Raw genomic sequence first — 19,651 nt, 5'->3', positions numbered from 1 at the left:
TGACTTACACGATGATGATTTGGGGCTTCTGCAAGTTGGGTATGATTGGCAATGCAAAAAAAGTATTTGATGGAATGCTCTGTAAGCCCAATTTGATTGTGTACAATACCATTATCTCTAGATTTTGTGAGAAAAGGGCTCCTGGAGAATGCACAAGAGATTTTTGATCTTAAGATAGCTGATGATGAGAGGCATTTTGGTCAACCCACACACTTGTAGACACATGGACGCTGTCAGCAACACAACGTCCAACTTAGCAAGGCAGCTCGCCAGTTCGGCATGTGGCAGTCTATGACAGGGAGCCGAGCTGAGGTGAGCTCAGCCCATCGACAATAACTTACCTCGAAACCATCCTACGTGCCGTGGCCGCTCGAACCCCGTTACCGCAACTACAAGAACAACTCGCTGAACCATGCGCTACAAGACCTGTGGGCAACTTATAACCGCCACGCGAATCTAGCAACTAACAGTCCAACATCCCCCCAAACTACGAAAACAGTTCCACAAAAGACTCAGAGACGTTGCTTAATGGCACTTAAACATCAGATAGCTATAAAAAGAACCTAGGATCACTCTGAAAGGTATGCACACTGAAGCTCTTGAACTCTCTCAAAGATTCTGACTAAATCTCCTTACTGACCTAAGCATCGGAATATTCTCCTGGGTAAAACCTACCCATGCACTCTGACCCTTATTTCTTCACAGCATCTCTCAGCTCGGACGTACAGTTCACAGCTTGGCAATACAGCTCGACATCGCCAGGTTTGAACCTGGTTCGAGCCACATCACCGAGACATGAGCAAGTGAGCAGATTTGTGCCTCATCAATTGGCAAGGATTGTATTCTCGACGTAATTACATTCACGACTTTGATCGACAAATACTATAAAAGGGGCAAGTTGAGTGAGGCATAACAATGCATGGATGAAATGGTGAGATAGAACTACAAGCCAAATGTCATCACCTACAGTGCAAACACCTTACTAGGTTTCAAGTTACTTAAACATCTTCTTTTTAACTTTTAGCGTTAAACTCTTTTCTCTTTTCTCTTCTCTGTCATTTCATCATCTCTCAGGTTCAAAGACCACTTGGGAGTCTCATCCTCCAAAAACCTGAAAAAAGCTATCTTTCCTCATTTCTTTATTATGGAAGAAGCGTGTTCTTTAGTAACCCATAGAAAAGATCCAGAAAGAGGAGCTTTTCCGTTTAGCTGTGTGTCCTCTATCCAAATCCATATTAAAGTCCAAAAACTTGTATTTGGCAGTTGGTTCTGATTTTAACGGATGGTTGATAAAGAAAATGATGACATTTGAAGGGCATTTGTATCTTTTTGCATGCCACTTAACGGTTGATTAACGATAAGTACTAGATTGCTGCATTTTGAAAGTTTGGATACTAGATTATCGCATTTTAAAATTCGGGGACCAAATTATCACTCGAAGCAAAGTACAAGACACTAATTGGGAATTTTCACACAAAAAAAGAGTGTTTGAATGATTCAAAACGAGAAATCTGAATTGTTTACTTATTTTTTTGTCTTTTTCTGACCAGGTGAACCCTATTCACCTATTTAACGGGAAGACAACAATAATAGAGTGGCCTCATTCTAATAGGTGCATGCCTCCTATTCATTCTCATAGTGATAAGTTGACACTGTTTTTCAAATAAAGAAAAACTGTACCAAACACCATCTTTCTTTTCCACCAACCAAATGTATTCTCGAAACTTAAAACGAACACTTTCTTTTCTTTTTTTTTTTTTTTTTGGTAAGTGAACTGCAATTCACCTCAAAAATCTGAATTGCAGCTTCTTTGGAGTCTATTAATAGCCTCCCATAAATAGCATCCTACCCTTGAATTTAACATCAATCCACGGGCAGGATTCGGTCCACTCCTAGAAATCTTAACTCTATACTAATCGGGATCAAATTGTCACTCGAGCCAAAGTATAGGACATTAATCGAGAACTTTTGCAAAAAAAAGGAAAATATTTGAATGATTAAAAACGAGAATTCTGAATTATTTACTTATTTTTTTGTCTTTTTCTGACCAGTATTCACCTATTTAACGTTAAGACAACAATAATAGAGTGGCCTCGTTCTAATAGGTGCATGCCTCTGTTTTTTTAAATAAAGAAAAACCGTACCAAACACCAGCTTCCTCGGAGTCTACTAACAGCCTCCCATAAATCGCATCCTGCCCGTGAATTTAACATCAATTCATGGGCAGGAGTGGACTGAACTATAAACCGCATGCTGGAAGGGGTTACACAATGCTGATAGCCCATCTCCCAATCCCATAAACCCCAACCTAGTGCAGCGGGATTCGATCCCAAATCTCCGCTACAAGGAGCAGGAAACTTACCAACCAGCGGGTGGCACCTTGCAAAATCTTAAGACGAGCACTTAAACTTGAAAATGACCGCACGACTCAAAGTCAAACCCAAGCTCTGTCTAATGATACCATTATCTGGGATTTCTTCTCGTTCCAGCGTTGGAACATTTCGTTTCTCCACGGAATAAAAAGCATGGAATGGATAGAGAGGAGAAGAACACAGGGAGCGAGAGTGAAATTCGACAAAGGAGTTTGCCAGGGAAGCCGTGTTTCTGCGGACACTAGGAATCCAGTAATCACTTCACTGATCCTCATTGGAAGATCAAGTTTCAGGAGGATTTCAAGAGACGAATCTACATTCCTCATCTGACCGACCTTTTCCATGATATCCAACCCTTTTCATCTACGTTTTGTATCAAGAGCTAGTTTCCTTCTTCGATTTCTTTTCTTCCTCTGTTTCAGCCTTAGACGTTAAGCGTTGTCTTAGTTGCTATCTAGACAGAATTCAAGTTCTTAACCATTCCATCCGATTATAGTTGAATTTTATTGATATTCTTCTTCTTCTTCTTCTTTTTTGATTGCAACTGATTCTGTTCTTTGGAAAGATGGAGATGGAAATGTATGTCCATGTTTTTCTAACCTTCTAATATTTCTTAATTGATTATTTATTGCATCATTGTCTGTCTTATATTCGCAATATGTTTTGTTACGTATTTCTTGTAAATAAGAAAATAGAACGAGCATTTCTTACAAATTTTGGCTCTGTTTCCTATTATGAGATTGCCTTTTATGTTTCAGGCGTCCTGTGTTCGAGGATTTTTCAGATAGTTATCCAGCGGATGAGAAGTGATATGGATAAATGAACAATAACGATAGAGTAATTCTTAAGGTATTCTGTTTCCTTCATCCTATGTCCTTGTGAGGCTTATGATTCGCACTGTGCATATACGTTTGTAAAGTAGGTAATTAGTTTCAATTGAGCAGGTATGCAAGCTAAAAGTTTACTGTATAGGATTTTTGTTTTGATCTGAAATACTTTATCATATGGGGTTGCGTTTGGCCATTTCAAATAATTTTGAGCTGTTTTCTGAGTTTTTTTTCTCCTAACTGGCTTTTGGAGTCTGAGACCACTGCTTAATTATCCTGGTTTTTAGTACCATATAACAACGGTAAGTTTTGATGGACCTGAGATTATTTGGGAACCTTGATAAATCCAGAACCGCCCAAGCTGCAATGTTAACTATAAATTCTTAAATCTCATTGGATTGTGAAATAGCTTGTATATGTGACTTAATTTTGGGTATATGGAGAATTGGAAGCCTTTGACCGGGGAGTTAACATGAGATTCCATATTTAACTGGATAGTGCTAATGCTTTCTGTTTATGCCCCTTACCAAACAATCAGGAATCTAATTTATTTTTTTTCCAACCCCTCTACTTCAAGTACAGCATGCTTTTGCACTGCAGAACACAATTTGTTTGACATCACTGTTGGAAAGAGAAGTTTGAAACAATCCACAAACTTAGAAACCAAAATATATTTTTATCTGCATCTTAAAAGAAGTTAGAATCAACCTGTTAGTCTTTCGGTTGAGGCACAGACAAAGCCGCTGTCCTTGAAGTTTATTTGTCTTCCACTAGGTACTTGACCACAATACAGAAGGGTGACACTGCCATCAACCTCCAGGATTCAACACCACACCCTGCAGGTGCAAACAGTCCAGCAGAGCACCTTGAAACAAGTATGGTGTTGAATTTATCTTTTTATCACTTCTTCTCAAAAAGATAAAGAGACCAATAGCCCATAACATCTCCAATGTGCAAGAGAGAAAACTCCCTCACAATTAGCGAAACACTCTCTCACCATTGATTGTAAAAGTCCAAGAAGTAATGTGCTTGGAACCAATTAAGAAAGGAAAGAGGTAAATTAAAACAATAAAAAAGGACTATAAAAAACAATTTGAATGTAAGAAAACATTAGAATACTACATTGGCAAATATTCTAGTTCATCTCTTCATTGAATGTTAAATGTGGAATTCATTTTCTTTTTTCCCAACTTTTTTAACAAGTGTTGTCGAATCTGAATGTCTTAGTGCTAATTGGGATAATAACTTTGGCAGATATTTGATTTTCTTTTTTAGACTTCAGTGTCCTGTTTTTGTACAAACATAAACACCAAAGCTGGCTGTGAAAAGACCGACAAAAATTTGTAGAATGCAAGGACTGGATACCTTCTTTATTCCACTAAGGATACCTTGTTGAAGGGAAAAAAACTTGGGAACTTGTTGATCTTCATGAAGGGAAATAACTTGTTGGGTGTAAGTGGGTCTTTTCTATAAAGCATAAAACTGATGGATCTATTGAGAGATACAAAGCAAATCTGGTTGCAAAAGGTTTCATGCAGCTGTATGGTGTAGATTACACAAAAACCTTTGCCCTAGTGGATAAAATGAACTCCATACAGGTCCTACTGTCATTGGTTGCTAAATTGGGATGGCTTCTTTGTCAACTTGATATGAAGAATGCCTTCTTAAATGGAGACTTGGAAGAAGAGGTGTATATGATGCAACCTCCTAGATTTCATGCAAAAAGAAGTGAAGGGAAAGCCTATTACCTTAAGAAGTCTTTGTATGGACTGAAGCAATCACCAAGGGCATGATTCGGCCGATTCAACAAAGAAGTCCAGCAAATGGGTTTAAGCAATGTCAGTCAAATCACATTATGTTTTTGAAGAGGGAAGACAAGAAACTAATTGTCCTTATTGTCTATGTCGATGATATTGTTATTATAAGTAACTGAAAAACAAAAATATAGAAGCTAAAAGAGTTACTTGCTTTACAGTTTGAGGTGAAGGATATGTATGCTCCAAAAGCACCCCATGCTATAGATGCAGAGAGGGTACTAAAGAACCTAAAGAAACATTCAGGAAGAGGTATCTTATTTGCTAGTAATGAGCACTTTAAGGTTGATGCCTACACAAATGCCGATTGGGCTGGGAATTTCATTGTCCAAGAAATTAATGTGTTTCCATGGAAATTGCTTCCCATACACAATGCAATTTTCCTGTATGATAGAGGCATGTTCCATTAAAAATATTGCAATAGCACGCCAGTAAAGTAGATAACTGCCAGAAAGTCCAAGGGAAACAGTTAATATGCATGTCTCAATACAGGATTGGGGCTTTGTCAATCTTTGATAAAGAAATAATTGACATAAAAATCACGTAAATGGAGCAAGAAAGGACAAAATTTCCCATTCATTTAAGCTTCATCCTAGTCTTGGAATCCAGATTACAGTTCCTCTTTCTTCTCCAACTAGTCAACAACCATGGCTCCCCCATTAAACTGTCAGTATAAAGGGGTAAATCCCATTCCATCTTTTCAGAATTATTACTTTCTTTGTATTTTGTAATATTCAATGTCACTAACATTCTGATGTAGTAGCAAAGGATGAAGAAACCAGTGAGCAGGCTCTCTCCTCTATGAATCGACTTGATCAACGCAAGCCTAGTAAATGAAAACCAAAGAAATATATAGAGGAGAAGTAATCAAAATTCAATACGATTTAAAAATCTTGGAATTCTATGGATTCTGTGTTACATTACAGCTAAAATAAAACCTGTAAACTTGCAAAGTTTCAGAACGAATGCCTTTGAAATTTAAATGATGTGGACAAAATAAGTGTCATATATGGCTTTGTTTTTCCATATTTTTATTCTTTATATGGAACCGCTGTGGTATCCATTTAACCTAGCCTCCCACAGGTTAGTCCAGGCACAAATCAGTCAAAGCATTTAAATTACAACCCTCTTTCACTCCTCACATTTGAGGTTTCAAGATTTTTTGTGCATTGAACTTTAATCTGCTACAGATAGTCATAACTCTCAGAATATATGGTGTAAAAAAGATTATGGCGATAATTTCCGGTTATTGTGGATTTTCTGACAAAGAAATACATTAAATGCCGGTATGCCTCTTCATACTCACTACAAAATAATACCAAAAATTCAATAGCATCATTTATTAATAACTATTTTATATTTTCTCTTCCTAGCTTTCAAGTAAACGTGTTCTTAATAGGTTATTCATGTCTTCAATCTGATTTTGTTGTTTAGCTATCACAGAAAGTGGTTCAAAATAACACCTTGCAGTCCTTTCTGGTGGAAGTTTATTAGGAGTTTCATGTGGAGGTCCCAGTGTCAGTGACATTGTGGACATTGTGGTGGATTTAATTTCTTTTACCTTCATGAATTGTTTCTTGTATATTTTAAAGGAATGAATTCTTATACTGAACTAACATCACAATCCAAGGCTTAATATGTTCTTATAAATTTATTTGAAAAATGATATCAGGAAAGAGGAATCAACATGCTCTTTGTTCTGGGTGGGAATGGTACACAAGCTGGTGGAAATGCAATCCATAATGAGGTTTCTGGTCCTGCATCCACCTCACTTGTAGTATTACATTATCATTATTATTTATAATACATTTTTCTGCAAATTTCTGTATTAATCTATAGTTCCTAATGAGGTACAATGTAATATCTATGCTATACTGACTTGTTTCAATGTATATGGGCTTGAAATCACTTAGAACTGTGAAGTGAGGGACTTCTGTTTTATTTACTTATTTATTTTTCTTTAAGAAAATAATGTGGTTAGAATGCATTGTGAAGGAACTTTGTCTGGTCTATACAAAATTCTAATTTATTTCTATTTCTTCTTTTGGAATTTGATGTTGAAATTCTTGCTCTATTCTCATCTGGAAGTTTTCCTTCCTGTTTTCTGATGGCGAGGTAAAAGAAATTCATTGGATGTTTGGTTGTATGCTTATTTTCAGGGTAGTACTTTAAGAAACATGAATTACTACAAATACATATCTTATTTATCTTCAGTTGAGTACATGATAAACCTTTCCTTGTGACATTTCATCTAACACATGAGTTCACTTATGAAGTCTTGGGTTTTAAGGACAAAGAATGGATCTAGCATTTTCAATGTGTGTGTGGTTTAGTTGGGATGAGATCTAAACTCATGATTGTTGTGCTAAACATAACCCAATTCAGTTCTTTTTTTTCTTGCTTTGATTAATTGGAGAAACACATAGACAAACAAAAGAAATTGGGTATAGAATATGTACATAAAAGGATCCATAGACTCCATAAAGAAAAGCCCCTGAAAAAACAGCAGAAAGTATAACCCAATTCAGTTCTTTTTTTCCTTGCTTTTAATTGGAGAAACACATAGGCAAACAAAAGAAATTGGGTATAGAATATGTACATAAAAGGATCCATAGACTCCATAAAGAAAAGCCCCTGAAAAAACAGCAGAACTAGCATATTAGAACAGTTGACCACCTCAAGCAAGAATCAGGAAAGACAGTGCAGACTTGTGAGACACCAACATGGAATGTCTGTACGTTGTTTGTTTTACTTTTCCAATCTCTGTTTCTTTCGTGTTAATAGACAGTTTTGTTGATGATAAAATCATAAAAAATATCAGTGATGCAATCTGAGATGGATACCTAATCACATATTTTCAATTTCATGTATGTAAATTAAGATCTGTCTCTCATGTATGTGTTTGAACTTGTCTGCGATATAATAGGATCTGGAAAAAATGTTCTCTTCAAGTATTGAAGGTGGAAGTGAATTAGCATGTCAATCAAACAAAAATGTAGAAAGAAATATTCTGCTTCTTAGCTTCCAAATTGATATTTTCCTTAACACTTTTTTTTTATCAATTATTTTCCTTAACACGTTTCCTAGAATGTTGAATGGAAAGTAAAGATAATTATATTACCATTTTAGTTTTCATATGTTAACATTACTCTGGCCATCATATTTGCCCCCCACTTCCTTGGGATTCTTTTTGAGTAGATTCTTCCCTTTGTCTCTTGTTTCTAGCTTGGGCTTGGTCAGTGATCTAAAAGGCATACCCACATTGGTTTCATAGGTGAGGCTTTTTTTTTTTTGGGGGGGGGGGCGGGGTGGGGGGATCTTGCTTGAACCTTGGTGCACCTTACCTGTTTTTGGTGGTTTCACAAAGGAGCCATTCACTATAAGCTTCTATCTTAGATTAAGTGACCAAAGTCGCATTTCAATATGTGGCTGGTCTAGTCTCCACCAAGAATGGTTTAATGTCCCTAGCTTCTAGAGTTCAATGCTTTCCCCAAGTTGGAGAAGGGTATGTACTGCTTGCCTTTGTTTGATATGTTCATTTTATGTTTCATGAATCAATCTTGAATTTGATGTTGAACATGTAATTTACTATATTGTAGGTTGTAGTCATGCTTAGGGTTTAAATCAGCCCATGTAGGACTTGAACATATAAGGTTATTTATGATAATTACACCATACTCTAACCAATTTGAGCCAAAGCCAATAGACTTTTTGAAATATCTTATTTCTTTCTGAATTTGTATTGCATATTCTTGTATATTAGGTTTTTATTTTGTTTTTTGAAGTAATGCCTCATTTTGTTTGTTTATGTGCCCTGATTACACCTTAGGCTCTAGGAACCCCTGTGCTTTAGTTATGCTTCTCACTTTTAAATCATTGGGTCTGATTGTATTCCTGTGGAAAACCCATCTTTGGTCTCTGTCATCTCCACCTTCAAAGAATTGGTTTATTCCTATAGGAAACCGTGTCATCAATACTATTAACATCCTTTTCAAGAAAAATCTGGTGAATCATTTTTTCATCTACCAAGTGTGTTTCATGTGCCTTAAGGAGAGGGAATCAGCTATATCTCCTTTATTGTTCCACGTGTAACCAAACACTCGTGGCATTTCTTCTTGGAATTTATGGGGCATAATGAATGGGATGAATGGCCTAACTGAAATGCCAAGGCATTATTAGGATCCTTGGGGAAAGACTCAAGAAGAAAACTTTGGCTGCCCACATTTGACAGCCTGGGCTGTGAATAGGGCTCCCTCTGCATGACATATTAGTTTGCCCAGCCATGTATCTGGCACTGATCTGTTACTCTGAGGTTATATGAACTAACATGCCATGCAACAAGAGCCCTGTTTATAGCCCAGGCTGTCAAACTTTTTTTATTGAAAGATGAAGTAGAATTATATTAATGTATAAAGGGTAGGTGAGATCTCAAGCTGTCAACTTGGACTGCCAAATTTTAGGCTGGCTTTATGGGAATTCTATCAACCATGTGGTGATGTGTGTGTATGAATTGGTGGGTGGAGGTTTGGAAGGAGAGGATTATAAGAATTTTTATGGAATGGAAATCTCCTTTGAAGCTCTTGTGGGGTTGAGGGGTTGGTTTCTTTTATCCTTCATTCTTGGATTGTGGAATACATTACAATTATTTGACAAGGAATCTAAGAGAGTTCCTTTCCTTTTGGAGTCCTGGTGGGATGAGGTGTGTGGCTTTATAGCTATATATATATATTTGTTTATTTATTTATTGCAGATATGATCATATATCCTTTTTGTTGCAATGCGTATTTCCCTTTCCTGCATCAATATTCAAAAATGGTCAATTGTTAATTTTCTCTGATGCATCAATTACATTTTCTTGACATTGATGTTACTTTTTGATGCAGAATTGGTTTGAGAAAAAGAATGCTAAAGGTCCTTATGGGCATATTACACTTGGAGATATTAGTGTACACATTGAACAACAGGTCAGTAGACTCAGTACTTCTGTCTCCATGCTATATCTCTTGAAATATTGAAGCAGATAGAGTTTTCTGATCTCAGAATATGCTACTTGTAATAATGGTTTGTCAATAATGTGATCACTTCATGTATGGGTTGAGGATTAGATGAATACCATGAAATTAAAGCTAACCAACTCTGATCCTTAAGGCTCAGTTTGGGAAGAGTGCAAATACAATGTCATGCTTCTTGGACTTGAACCTGATGCAATGTCATGCTTGGCAGCTTGAATTTTATCATTGTACCAAGCAATGGCCCCTAACTTGGAGAGAGCTTATGAAGAAAAACATTTTTAAGGAGTCATATACTCAAAGGCATGATTCAAATTGGAATGAAGGTGGTGTCTGTTATTGCAGATTACTGATTAGAGGTCCTAATGTGAAAATAGGGATTTAAATGGTGATGAGACCTTCCTATTGAGTATGAGATTAGATAAGTGTGTTATTTTATTTTACTTTGGCTAGGCATATGAGCTACAGAACAGGGGGTAGCCCATCATCCAACCCCTCACAAAGGCAAGATTGGATCTCTAAGTCCCCACTACAACTATCATGAAATTTTACCAGAAATCCAGCCGGCATCTTCCTATGAAATTGAGGTTTAACTAGGATGAAGGATAGTATATAGCTTGGTCATGATTTAGTGTGATCATTGTCTCTATATGGAATAAAGACTTCTAGCATGTCAAATGCTCTCTGCACTCTGGATCTCCTACCCACAAACTCTTCCCACATCCCTACCCACAAGACACTACCACCATGTATGGTGATCATCTCCCAATGAATGACAAAGGAGATAATCCCCATGAACGACTGTAGTTTCCTGTGGGTAGGGATGTGGGAAGAGATTGTGGGTAGGAGATCTGAGCTCTTCTCTCTCTGTGAGGGAGTTGAACAAAAATATTTTGCAGGTGGTTAAATAAGACAGAGGCTAGTTTATAGATGTAAAGACCAATGTGTTGAATATTAATAGGTAAATGTAATTGGATTTGTTTGATTTAGTCTTTCTTTGGAAAGCATTCTCTCATATTTACATGTCATATAACTTTGGATTAAACAAAGAAAAAATGTTGTTTTATGATATTCTTTCTTCATTTTTTACTCTTTGGGATTTGCTTAATTCAGTCTTCTAATGTTTAATTTAAAAGAAAAGGTTAAGCTAGGGAATAATTAAGAGAGAGAGAGAGAGAAGAAAAATAGAACAAACTCTGTTGCATATAATGTGGGGATAAGTACCATACTGAAACAAATTTCAGCCCTTAAGCATCAAACTTAGACACCTGACTTTAATTAAGATGGAATTGAATGATCAACATGAGGGTTGATTTTTGACTTTTTTGAAAACTTTGTTTTCTGGAAATTTTATCATAAATTTCTGTCATGTAAAGGTTTAAGACAAACCAACCAAATAAGACCTTAGCTATGGTCAGATGGATAACCAAGATTATATTCAACCAAAAGGTTGAATTATAACTTGAAGGTAACATATAGGACTTAAAAAGGAAAACCTATTGGAATTCTTAACTCTACATCAAATCCTATTGAAAACTTGAATCATATCACCAAAAACTCCATTGGAATCCCCTAGTAATTTCACGAAAAAGTTTAAACCCCCTCAATACCAACTAAAAGACATTAAATAAAAAGATATTAGATAAATTTCTAATCACCTATTACCATCATTACCATAAATATTGCTGTTCAGAGTTTAACCTATTTTCAGAAATATTACAAACACAGCATATCTAGGTAAACATGTGTATGCATTATACAAGGCAATTCTCAATTAGTGGTACTTCTAAGTAGTAATTTTTTTTTTTTTTTTAAGTTAACTTGTTTATGAGACATTAAGTGACTATTCCAAAAGGGGTCATTGCTTGGTGTAATGGTAAAACCTGTGTCCTCTTATGGTGTTCCGTCTTGTCCTTTGAACCTTCTATATCAAATTATGACAAAGGTGATAATAATAGCCTTTGATTTCTTAAGCAGATTTTTGTACTCAATTATACTTGTTAGCTTTCATGCATCATTATGTCAAACAATTATTTTAAGGAGATTGGTGTTCTTGTTGATGTGAAATATATTGATTTTACCAAGATTGTTGGGAGGTGATAAAAGATGATCTCTGTGATGTTTTTAAGGAGTTTGTAGACAAGCATGTAGTTAGCCGAGGTATCAATGCTACTTTTTTGGCTCTAATCCAAAAGAAATTTGATGCTGTCCATCCTAAGGACTTAAGGCCAATTAGTTTGGTGACAAGTATCCATAAGATATTGCCAAGGTTCCTTCCCTGAAGATTAAAGAAGTCCTCCCTTCCATCATTAGTCAGGCCCAAGGGGCCTTCATTTGAGGACGTCAGATAATTGATCAAATTTCGATTGCAAATCAATGTGTGGAAAAGATGAAGAAATCCAGGAAAAGAGTTTTGTACGTAAGCTAGACCTAGAGAAAGCCTATGACTTGGTGGATTGGTAATTCCTATTAGAAGTGTTGAGGAAATGTGGGTTTGGGGAAAGGTGGTGCAGATGGATTATGGGTTGTTTCAATAGCTGTCATTATTCCATCCTAGTAAACAGAGTGGTAAGGGACTTCTTTCTAGATTGTAGGGGTATTAGACAAGGGGATCCCCTTTCACCTTTTCTCTTTACTTTGGTAGCTAATGCTTTCAGTTGAATTGTCACTAGGGTTGATAGAGAAGATGTTGTAAGGGGTTGGAGAATAGGCAGAAACCAAGTTACAGTTACACATCTTCAGTTTGTAGATGATTTAATGATGTTCTGTAATGGAGGCTTTAGTGAGAAGGTGGGAAACTTGAAGGAGTTGATTAAGACCTTTGAAAATTTTTGAATTTGAAAATCAACTTAAAAAAGAGCTGCATAGCAGGGATCAATTTGGAGAATGAGGAGATTGAGACTATTGCACATTACCTTGAATGCTCTACTTTGTCTTGGCCTATGTCCTATTTAGGGCTTCCATTAGGGGCAAATCCTAGGGAGAGTAGGTTCTAGACTCTAATCATAGAGAAATTTGAGAAGAGGTTAGCATTGTAGAAGAAGAATTATATCTTGTTGGGTGAAAGGATCACATTGATAAGAGCTACCCTTACAAATTTACCTATTTACTACCTCTTTGTCTTTAGGATACTACCTAGGGAAGTGAAGAAATTAGAAAAATTGATGAGAGACTTCCTTTGGGAACTATGAGAAGGAAAAAAAATCATTTGATCAGATGGGAGGTTGTGGGTAGAAGCAAAGAGGAAGGATGATTAGGTCTATAAAAAAGAACTTGGCCCTACTACGGAAGTGGTTGTGGAGATGGCCTTTAGAGCGAGAGAGACTTTGGCACGAAGTGGTGAAGAGTATTCACGGATGCTTAGAGAATGGATGGGATGTTGGTGCATTAGGAAAGGCTAACATAGCAACACCTTGGAAGGCAATCCACAAGATTCTCCTATAGTTCCTTAATTGTGTCAGGTATGATACTTGTTCCGGTACTTTTGTTCGTTTTTGGAAAGACACTTGGGCTGGGGATCTCCCTCTTAATGATCTTTTTCCTTGTTTTCTGTTTCTTGGTATAAAAATGAGGTGATTTCAAAATTCCTTATCTTTTAAATCCGTCGGCCTTGTCTTGGGATTTTGGTTTTCGTTGAGGGTTAAGGGATGAGGAAGTTGATTGTTTGTCTAATTTGCTTTGCCTCCTTGAAAAAGTGTGATTAGATCACTCATTGCCAGACTAGAGGATTTGGGCCCCTCACCCAAAAGGGTTCTTTTCCTGTGGTTCCTTTTTCAAGTCACTTTGCAACACCATGTTGGAAAGTGTGTCATGGGAAAGGCAACATCATGGATAACCTAGAAAAGAGAAGACCCTTTCTTTGTATCTCTCCTAACTGGTGTACTCTTTACAGATCTCATGGTGAGAACTGTTATCATTTATTTCTATCCTGTGGTGTCACTGCAAAGCTTTGGGTCTGGCTTTTCTCCTTGTTTGGGTGTAGGTGGGAGATGCCAACAGAAATAAGCTTGTTGTTCAACTCATCTACCTTCTCATGGCCCCATAAAAGATGAAGAAGCATGTGGAGGTGTGCAAGGTCAGCTTTGATCTAGACAGATTGGGAAGAAATGAATACTAGAATATTCCAAGAGAGGGAAAGGAGCAACTAGGCCTTGAAGGATTGCATCATGAATAGGACAATACAGTAGTTAAATTCTATGGAACTGTTTGCCTTCTCTTTTGATGATATATGGAGGAAGTGGACAGCAGTAGCAAGCTGCTCATCCATAAAGGACAGGGTTTCTATAAACTACCCCCCCCCCCCCCTACAAGGTTTTCTGAAACTAAATTTTGATGGGAGCAGCCAGGGCAACCCAGGGCCCTCTAAATTGGGAGGAGTTCTGAGAAATGAGTCTGGAGAGGTTATCCTTCTCTACTCTAGCCCATTGGGAGTTTGGAATTCTGTTAGAGCAGAATTGTTAGCTGCCATACAAGGAGTCCTTCTTGCAAAAGAATAGGGTGTGGAGAAGTTGCTGATTGAAGGGGACTCAGGGGACTTTAAGATAGTAGTGGGGTGACTAGATAATTCAGAGGAGGTTGCATGGATTTACAAGAATGAGCTAAATAAATATAAATGACTGACAAGAAATATGTCTGCTTCAGTAAAGTGGGTGGGGGAATCAGCAAGCACCCTCGCTGATATTTTGGCAAAACAAGGGACAAAAGGGAAACACTGTTTTTGGCTAAACTGTAATCTTGTAGCACTCATGTACTCCTTGCTAAACTGTAGCACTTATGCACTCATGCCTCCCCAAGGGTCTGTATGTTCCTCTTGATTTTAATGAAATGTGAAACCATTTATCTAAAGAAAAATATTGATTCAACATACATGATTCAAGAAAAAGCTTATGATTTGGTTGATTAGTCCTTGTTGCTAGAAGTATTAGAGTCTGTTGGTTTTGGGCAGAGGTGGTGCAAGTGGATAAAAGGGTGTATCAAAATGTGCCACTATTCTATACTGGTGAATGGCAGGGTGTAGATCATTTTCCAACTACTAGGGGTATTAGATAAGGGGACCCCCTCTCCCCCTTCCTTTTTACCCTGATTGCTGAAGTGTTAGGGATGCTTATTGAGAAAGCAGATTCTAGAGGCTTGGTAAGTGGTTGGAGATTTGGGAGGGACAGGGTTCTGGTCACTCATCTACAATTTGTGGATGACACAATTCTGTTTTGTGTGAGGAGGAGATTAGGTGGGTTAGTAATTTAATGTTGGTGATCAGTGTGTTTGAACAAGTGACTAACCTCAAATTAAACTTTGATAAGAGTTGTGTGGTTGGCATCAATATGAGTGTCAGAGAGGTGGAAGAAAGGGCTCAAGTTTTGGGTTGTGAGACTGCTCAATGGCCATTGAAATATCTGGGCCTCCAACTAGGGGATTGTTGTCAGTTGTTTATGTATTCAGGTTTAGTACCATAAGGGTACTGTTGTAATTTCTCCTTTGTTTATATTTGTTTGACTGTACTAGTATAAATAATAAGATCATTCTTTCGCCCCCTAAGTTCTGGAGGGCTTTCAGTTACTCGACTCACCTCTCTTCTCTCTTCTCCTCTCCTCTCTTCACTTGCCCTTGCTCAACATGGTATCAGAGCAAGTTGTCCAGGCCTGAAGGGTGGTGTCAAGCTAACTACTGTTGCATCCAGTGCTGTCTCCAATCGAACTCCTGATCTAGTGAAGTCAGTTCGACCCAGAAGTTACAGAGTCTTTTCGTCTTCCAGCCCAGAAATTGCTCCTCTTGTCTGCTCGACTGTAGAGAGACTATTGTTTGCAGTTCGTAGAGGGTGTTCTGTCTTCAGAAATTGCTCATCTTCTGTTCGGCTGCCTATTGTTTGAGGATTCGTAGAAGGAGCTCTGGTTTACAGTCAAGGAGTTCTGGTTTACCATAAGGGAGACTATCATCTGAAACTAAAAGAGGTACTATCATCCTTGTCTGTTCGGATGCCTATTGTTTGCTGAACTGTTTGATGATTGTTCGGCTACCCTACTGTTGTCTATTCGACTGATGAACTGATGAACTGTTTTGATGCCTACTGTTTGATGCCTATTGTTTGTGGACTATCATCCTTGTCTGTTCGGATGCCTATTGTTTGCTGAACTGTTTGATGACTGTTCGGCTACCCTACTGTTGTCTATTCGACTGATGAACTGTTCGGCTGCCCTACTGTTAAGCGACTGTATTCCTTAACACATTAACTGTATTCGAACTTTTTTGTTGTTGGTATTGTGGACTGTTGATGGTCTGTTTTGGCCGACTAATTGTCTGCTCAACATTAATCTTATTAATTGACTGTTCGGCTACCCTATTGATCTTCTTGACTGGTTAGCTATCAGCCCTACTTAGTAGGTCATTCAGACCTGTTCTTGTACTGCAACAGCAGTGTGCAGACTTGTTTCAGTGAAACCGTAGGTCAGAAGGACCTGTTTCAGTACTGCAACAGCAGTGTTCAGTTTGTTGTTTGTTCTCAGTGAAGCTGTAGGTCAGAAGGACCTGTTCTTGTACTGCAACAGCAGTGTTCAGTTTGTTATTTGTTCTTAGTGAAATTGTAGGTCAGAAGGACCTGTTCTTGTACTGCAACAGCAGTGCTCTTTCTTTTGTTCTCAGTGAAACCGGTGGTCAGAAGGACCTATCTCTGAAATAGTCTTGTACGGCTGTATCTTTTTGGTTGTTGTTTCAACTTTTTATTCAGATATCATGGGTAGTGAAGATTCAGCCACATCTGAAGTTTCCTCAATGCTGAATGGAATGGGTGGGGGTGACCTATCATTTCCCATGGCTGTTGTCCCTCTTGATGGTTTAAATTACCTGGAGTGGTCAAGAGGGATCAAATTATACATCACAACAAGGGGGAAGATAGGCTATATTAATGGGAGGATAAAAGAACCATCCTCCGGAAGTGCTGAATATGATAGATGGAATCAGGAGAACAATATTGTTATGTCCTGGCTCTTGGTTTCCATGCAACCTCAAATCAGGAAGAATTTCATGTGGGCTGAAACAGCGAATGAAATCTGGGAACAAGCAAAGTCTACATATTCAGAATTGCGACGCTATGCCAAAATTTATCAACTGCAGGCAGCATCTTCTACTTGTAGACAGGGGGAGAGGTGTTTATCGGTCTATTACTCTGACTTAACATCTGTCTGGAAGGAGTTGGATCACTACCAGAGTGTGGATTGGAAGTGTGATGAGGATGCTATGCTCTTGTACAATCTGAAGAAAGCAGGAGAAATTTGATGAACAACCTTGGTGGGGATGCTGTTGTGTTAGTTGCAAAAGGAGGTGTATCTACTGGTGTGGGATCTTCTTCCCGGAAAGGAGATCTCCAGAAAAAAACAGAAGATAAAGAAAAATTGTGGTGCACTCATTGCTAGAAACCCCGACACACCAAAGATACCTGTTGGGATCTTCATGGGAAACCAAAATGGGCTCAAGACCTGACTAAGAAGCAAGGTTCAAAGGTGAATAAGAAGTACGGACAACAAAGTACAAAGAAACATCACATGGCCAACATGGCTACTCGGGAGAATCAGCCCCCCATTTCTACTGTAACTCGGACACATCTCACTGGACCTGACCCGAGGGAGGACATTATGAATTCCTTCCATGACCATTTAGAGCTCTATGGTAGAGCAATTCGTCAGATGGATACTCCTCCCTCAACCTCATTTGCATCTATGTCAGGTAACCCTGCCACTGCTTTCCATGTTGCTTCTCACACCCCTGACTCTCCATGGATCATTGATTCTGGAGCATCAAAACATATGACTGGTACGTCCTCTTACTTTCAAACCTATCACCCTCTTTCTGGAAGAGACAAGGTGAGACTAGCCGATGGATCATACTCTTCCATAGCTGATCAAGGAACTCTCTCTCTTCCTCTTGGCTTTACCCTTTCTGATGTTCTTCACGTTCCAAATTTTCCCATTAATTTGTTCTCTGTTAGTAGTGTTACTAATTCCTTGAATTGCTCAGTGACTTTTTTCCCTTCTCTTGTGTGATTCAGGATCTGGCCTCAGGGAGGACGATTGGTAGGGGTCGTATGGCTGATGGACTTTACATGCTGGAGAATAAGGCTGGTCTTCATGTTACAGAGTCTATGAGTCAGTCCTGTAAGAAAAAAGTCTATTTATGGCATTGTCGTCTTGGTCATTTGTCTTTTGAGTCTTTGAAAGTTGTATTCCTAGAACTGTTTAAGTCAATATCTGTTTCTGATTTTTCTTGTCAAACGTGTTAGTTGAGTAAGCATTGTAGAACTCATTTTCTTCAAAGAAATAGTAAATCTGAATCTCCGTTTCACATTGTTCATTCTGATGTGTGGGGCCCTGTTACTTTACCATCTGAGAGTGGCTACAAGTATTTCATTACCCTCATTGATGATTATTCTAGATATACTTGGGTATACCCGATGCGAACCAGGGAAGAAGTACCAAAAATCATTCAAGATTTCCAGCGGATGGTCTTCACTCAATTTCAAACTGAAATCCAAATTTTCCAATCAGACAATGCAAAAGAATTTTTTCATAGTGACCTCACGGAATTTTTTGCTTCGCATGGTTCCCTTCACCGTAGCTCTTGTGCCCGCACACCACAACAAAATGGTGTGGCCGAACGGAAGAACCGACATCTCCTTGAAGTGGCTCGAGGTTTACTACTTCATATGAATGTTCCCAAACGGTTTTGGCTTGAAGCTATTCTTTGTTCCATTTACCTTATAAACCGTATGCCCTCTCGCCGGTTAGAGTACAAAGCCCCACATCAACTTCTCTTTCCTAAGGCTCCCCTTCTTTCTATTCCTCCTCGTGTCTTTGGTTGTCGGTGTTTTGTCCAAAATCTGTCTCCCACCCGTGAGAAATTGGATTCTCATGCTATTCCTTGCATATTTCTTGGTTACTCCTTCACTCAAAAGGGATACTGTTGTTTTGATCCTGTTTCTCGTAAATTCTATATCTCCATGGATGTTTCTTTCTTTGAAGATGAGCCTTTCTATCCTGTTTCTCCTCAGGGGGAGTGTAGGCATGAGGAGAAACTGGTTCAGCTTCTCGCTCTCCTTGACCCTCCACCTTTTCGTGTTTTTTCCCGTCGTCGCAAATGCCAACCAAATTCAAGAGCTGTAGAGAATCCGGAAGATGTACCTCTAGTGCCACCAGACTCCTTAGGGGAGGATCATACTCACTCAGGTATTTTGGCTCCCAATGATGTCCTTGAATCTATTGAAAATGATTCCTCTACTGCTAATGATCTTGACCGTCCTATTGCTCACAGGAAGGGTGTTAGATTGTGCACCACTAAACATCCCATTTCCAACTTTGTCTCCTATGAGAACATTTCATCCTCATTTCATGCCTTCCTTACCTCTATTGACAGTGCCCCTATCCCTAAGAATGTGGCAGAAGCTCTTTCAGTTCCTGAATGGACAAATGCCATGAGGGAAGAAATTAATGCCCTTCACAAAAATGGCACATGGGAACTTGTTGATCTTCCTAAGGGAAAGGTTCCAGTTGGATGTAAATGGGTGTTCACAGTCAAGCATAAGGCTGATGGAACAGTGGAAAGGTATAAAGCTCGCTTAGTGGCAAAGGGATTTACTCAAGTGT

The sequence above is a fragment of the Nelumbo nucifera genome, chromosome 1 (genome assembly GCF_055504915.1).
Source record: "Nelumbo nucifera cultivar China Antique chromosome 1, China Antique-T2T, whole genome shotgun sequence".
In the NCBI taxonomy this organism is placed as follows: domain Eukaryota; kingdom Viridiplantae; phylum Streptophyta; class Magnoliopsida; order Proteales; family Nelumbonaceae; genus Nelumbo; species Nelumbo nucifera.
The sequence above is the reverse complement of the archived record's forward strand: the minus strand, read 5'-3'. Positions refer to the sequence as shown.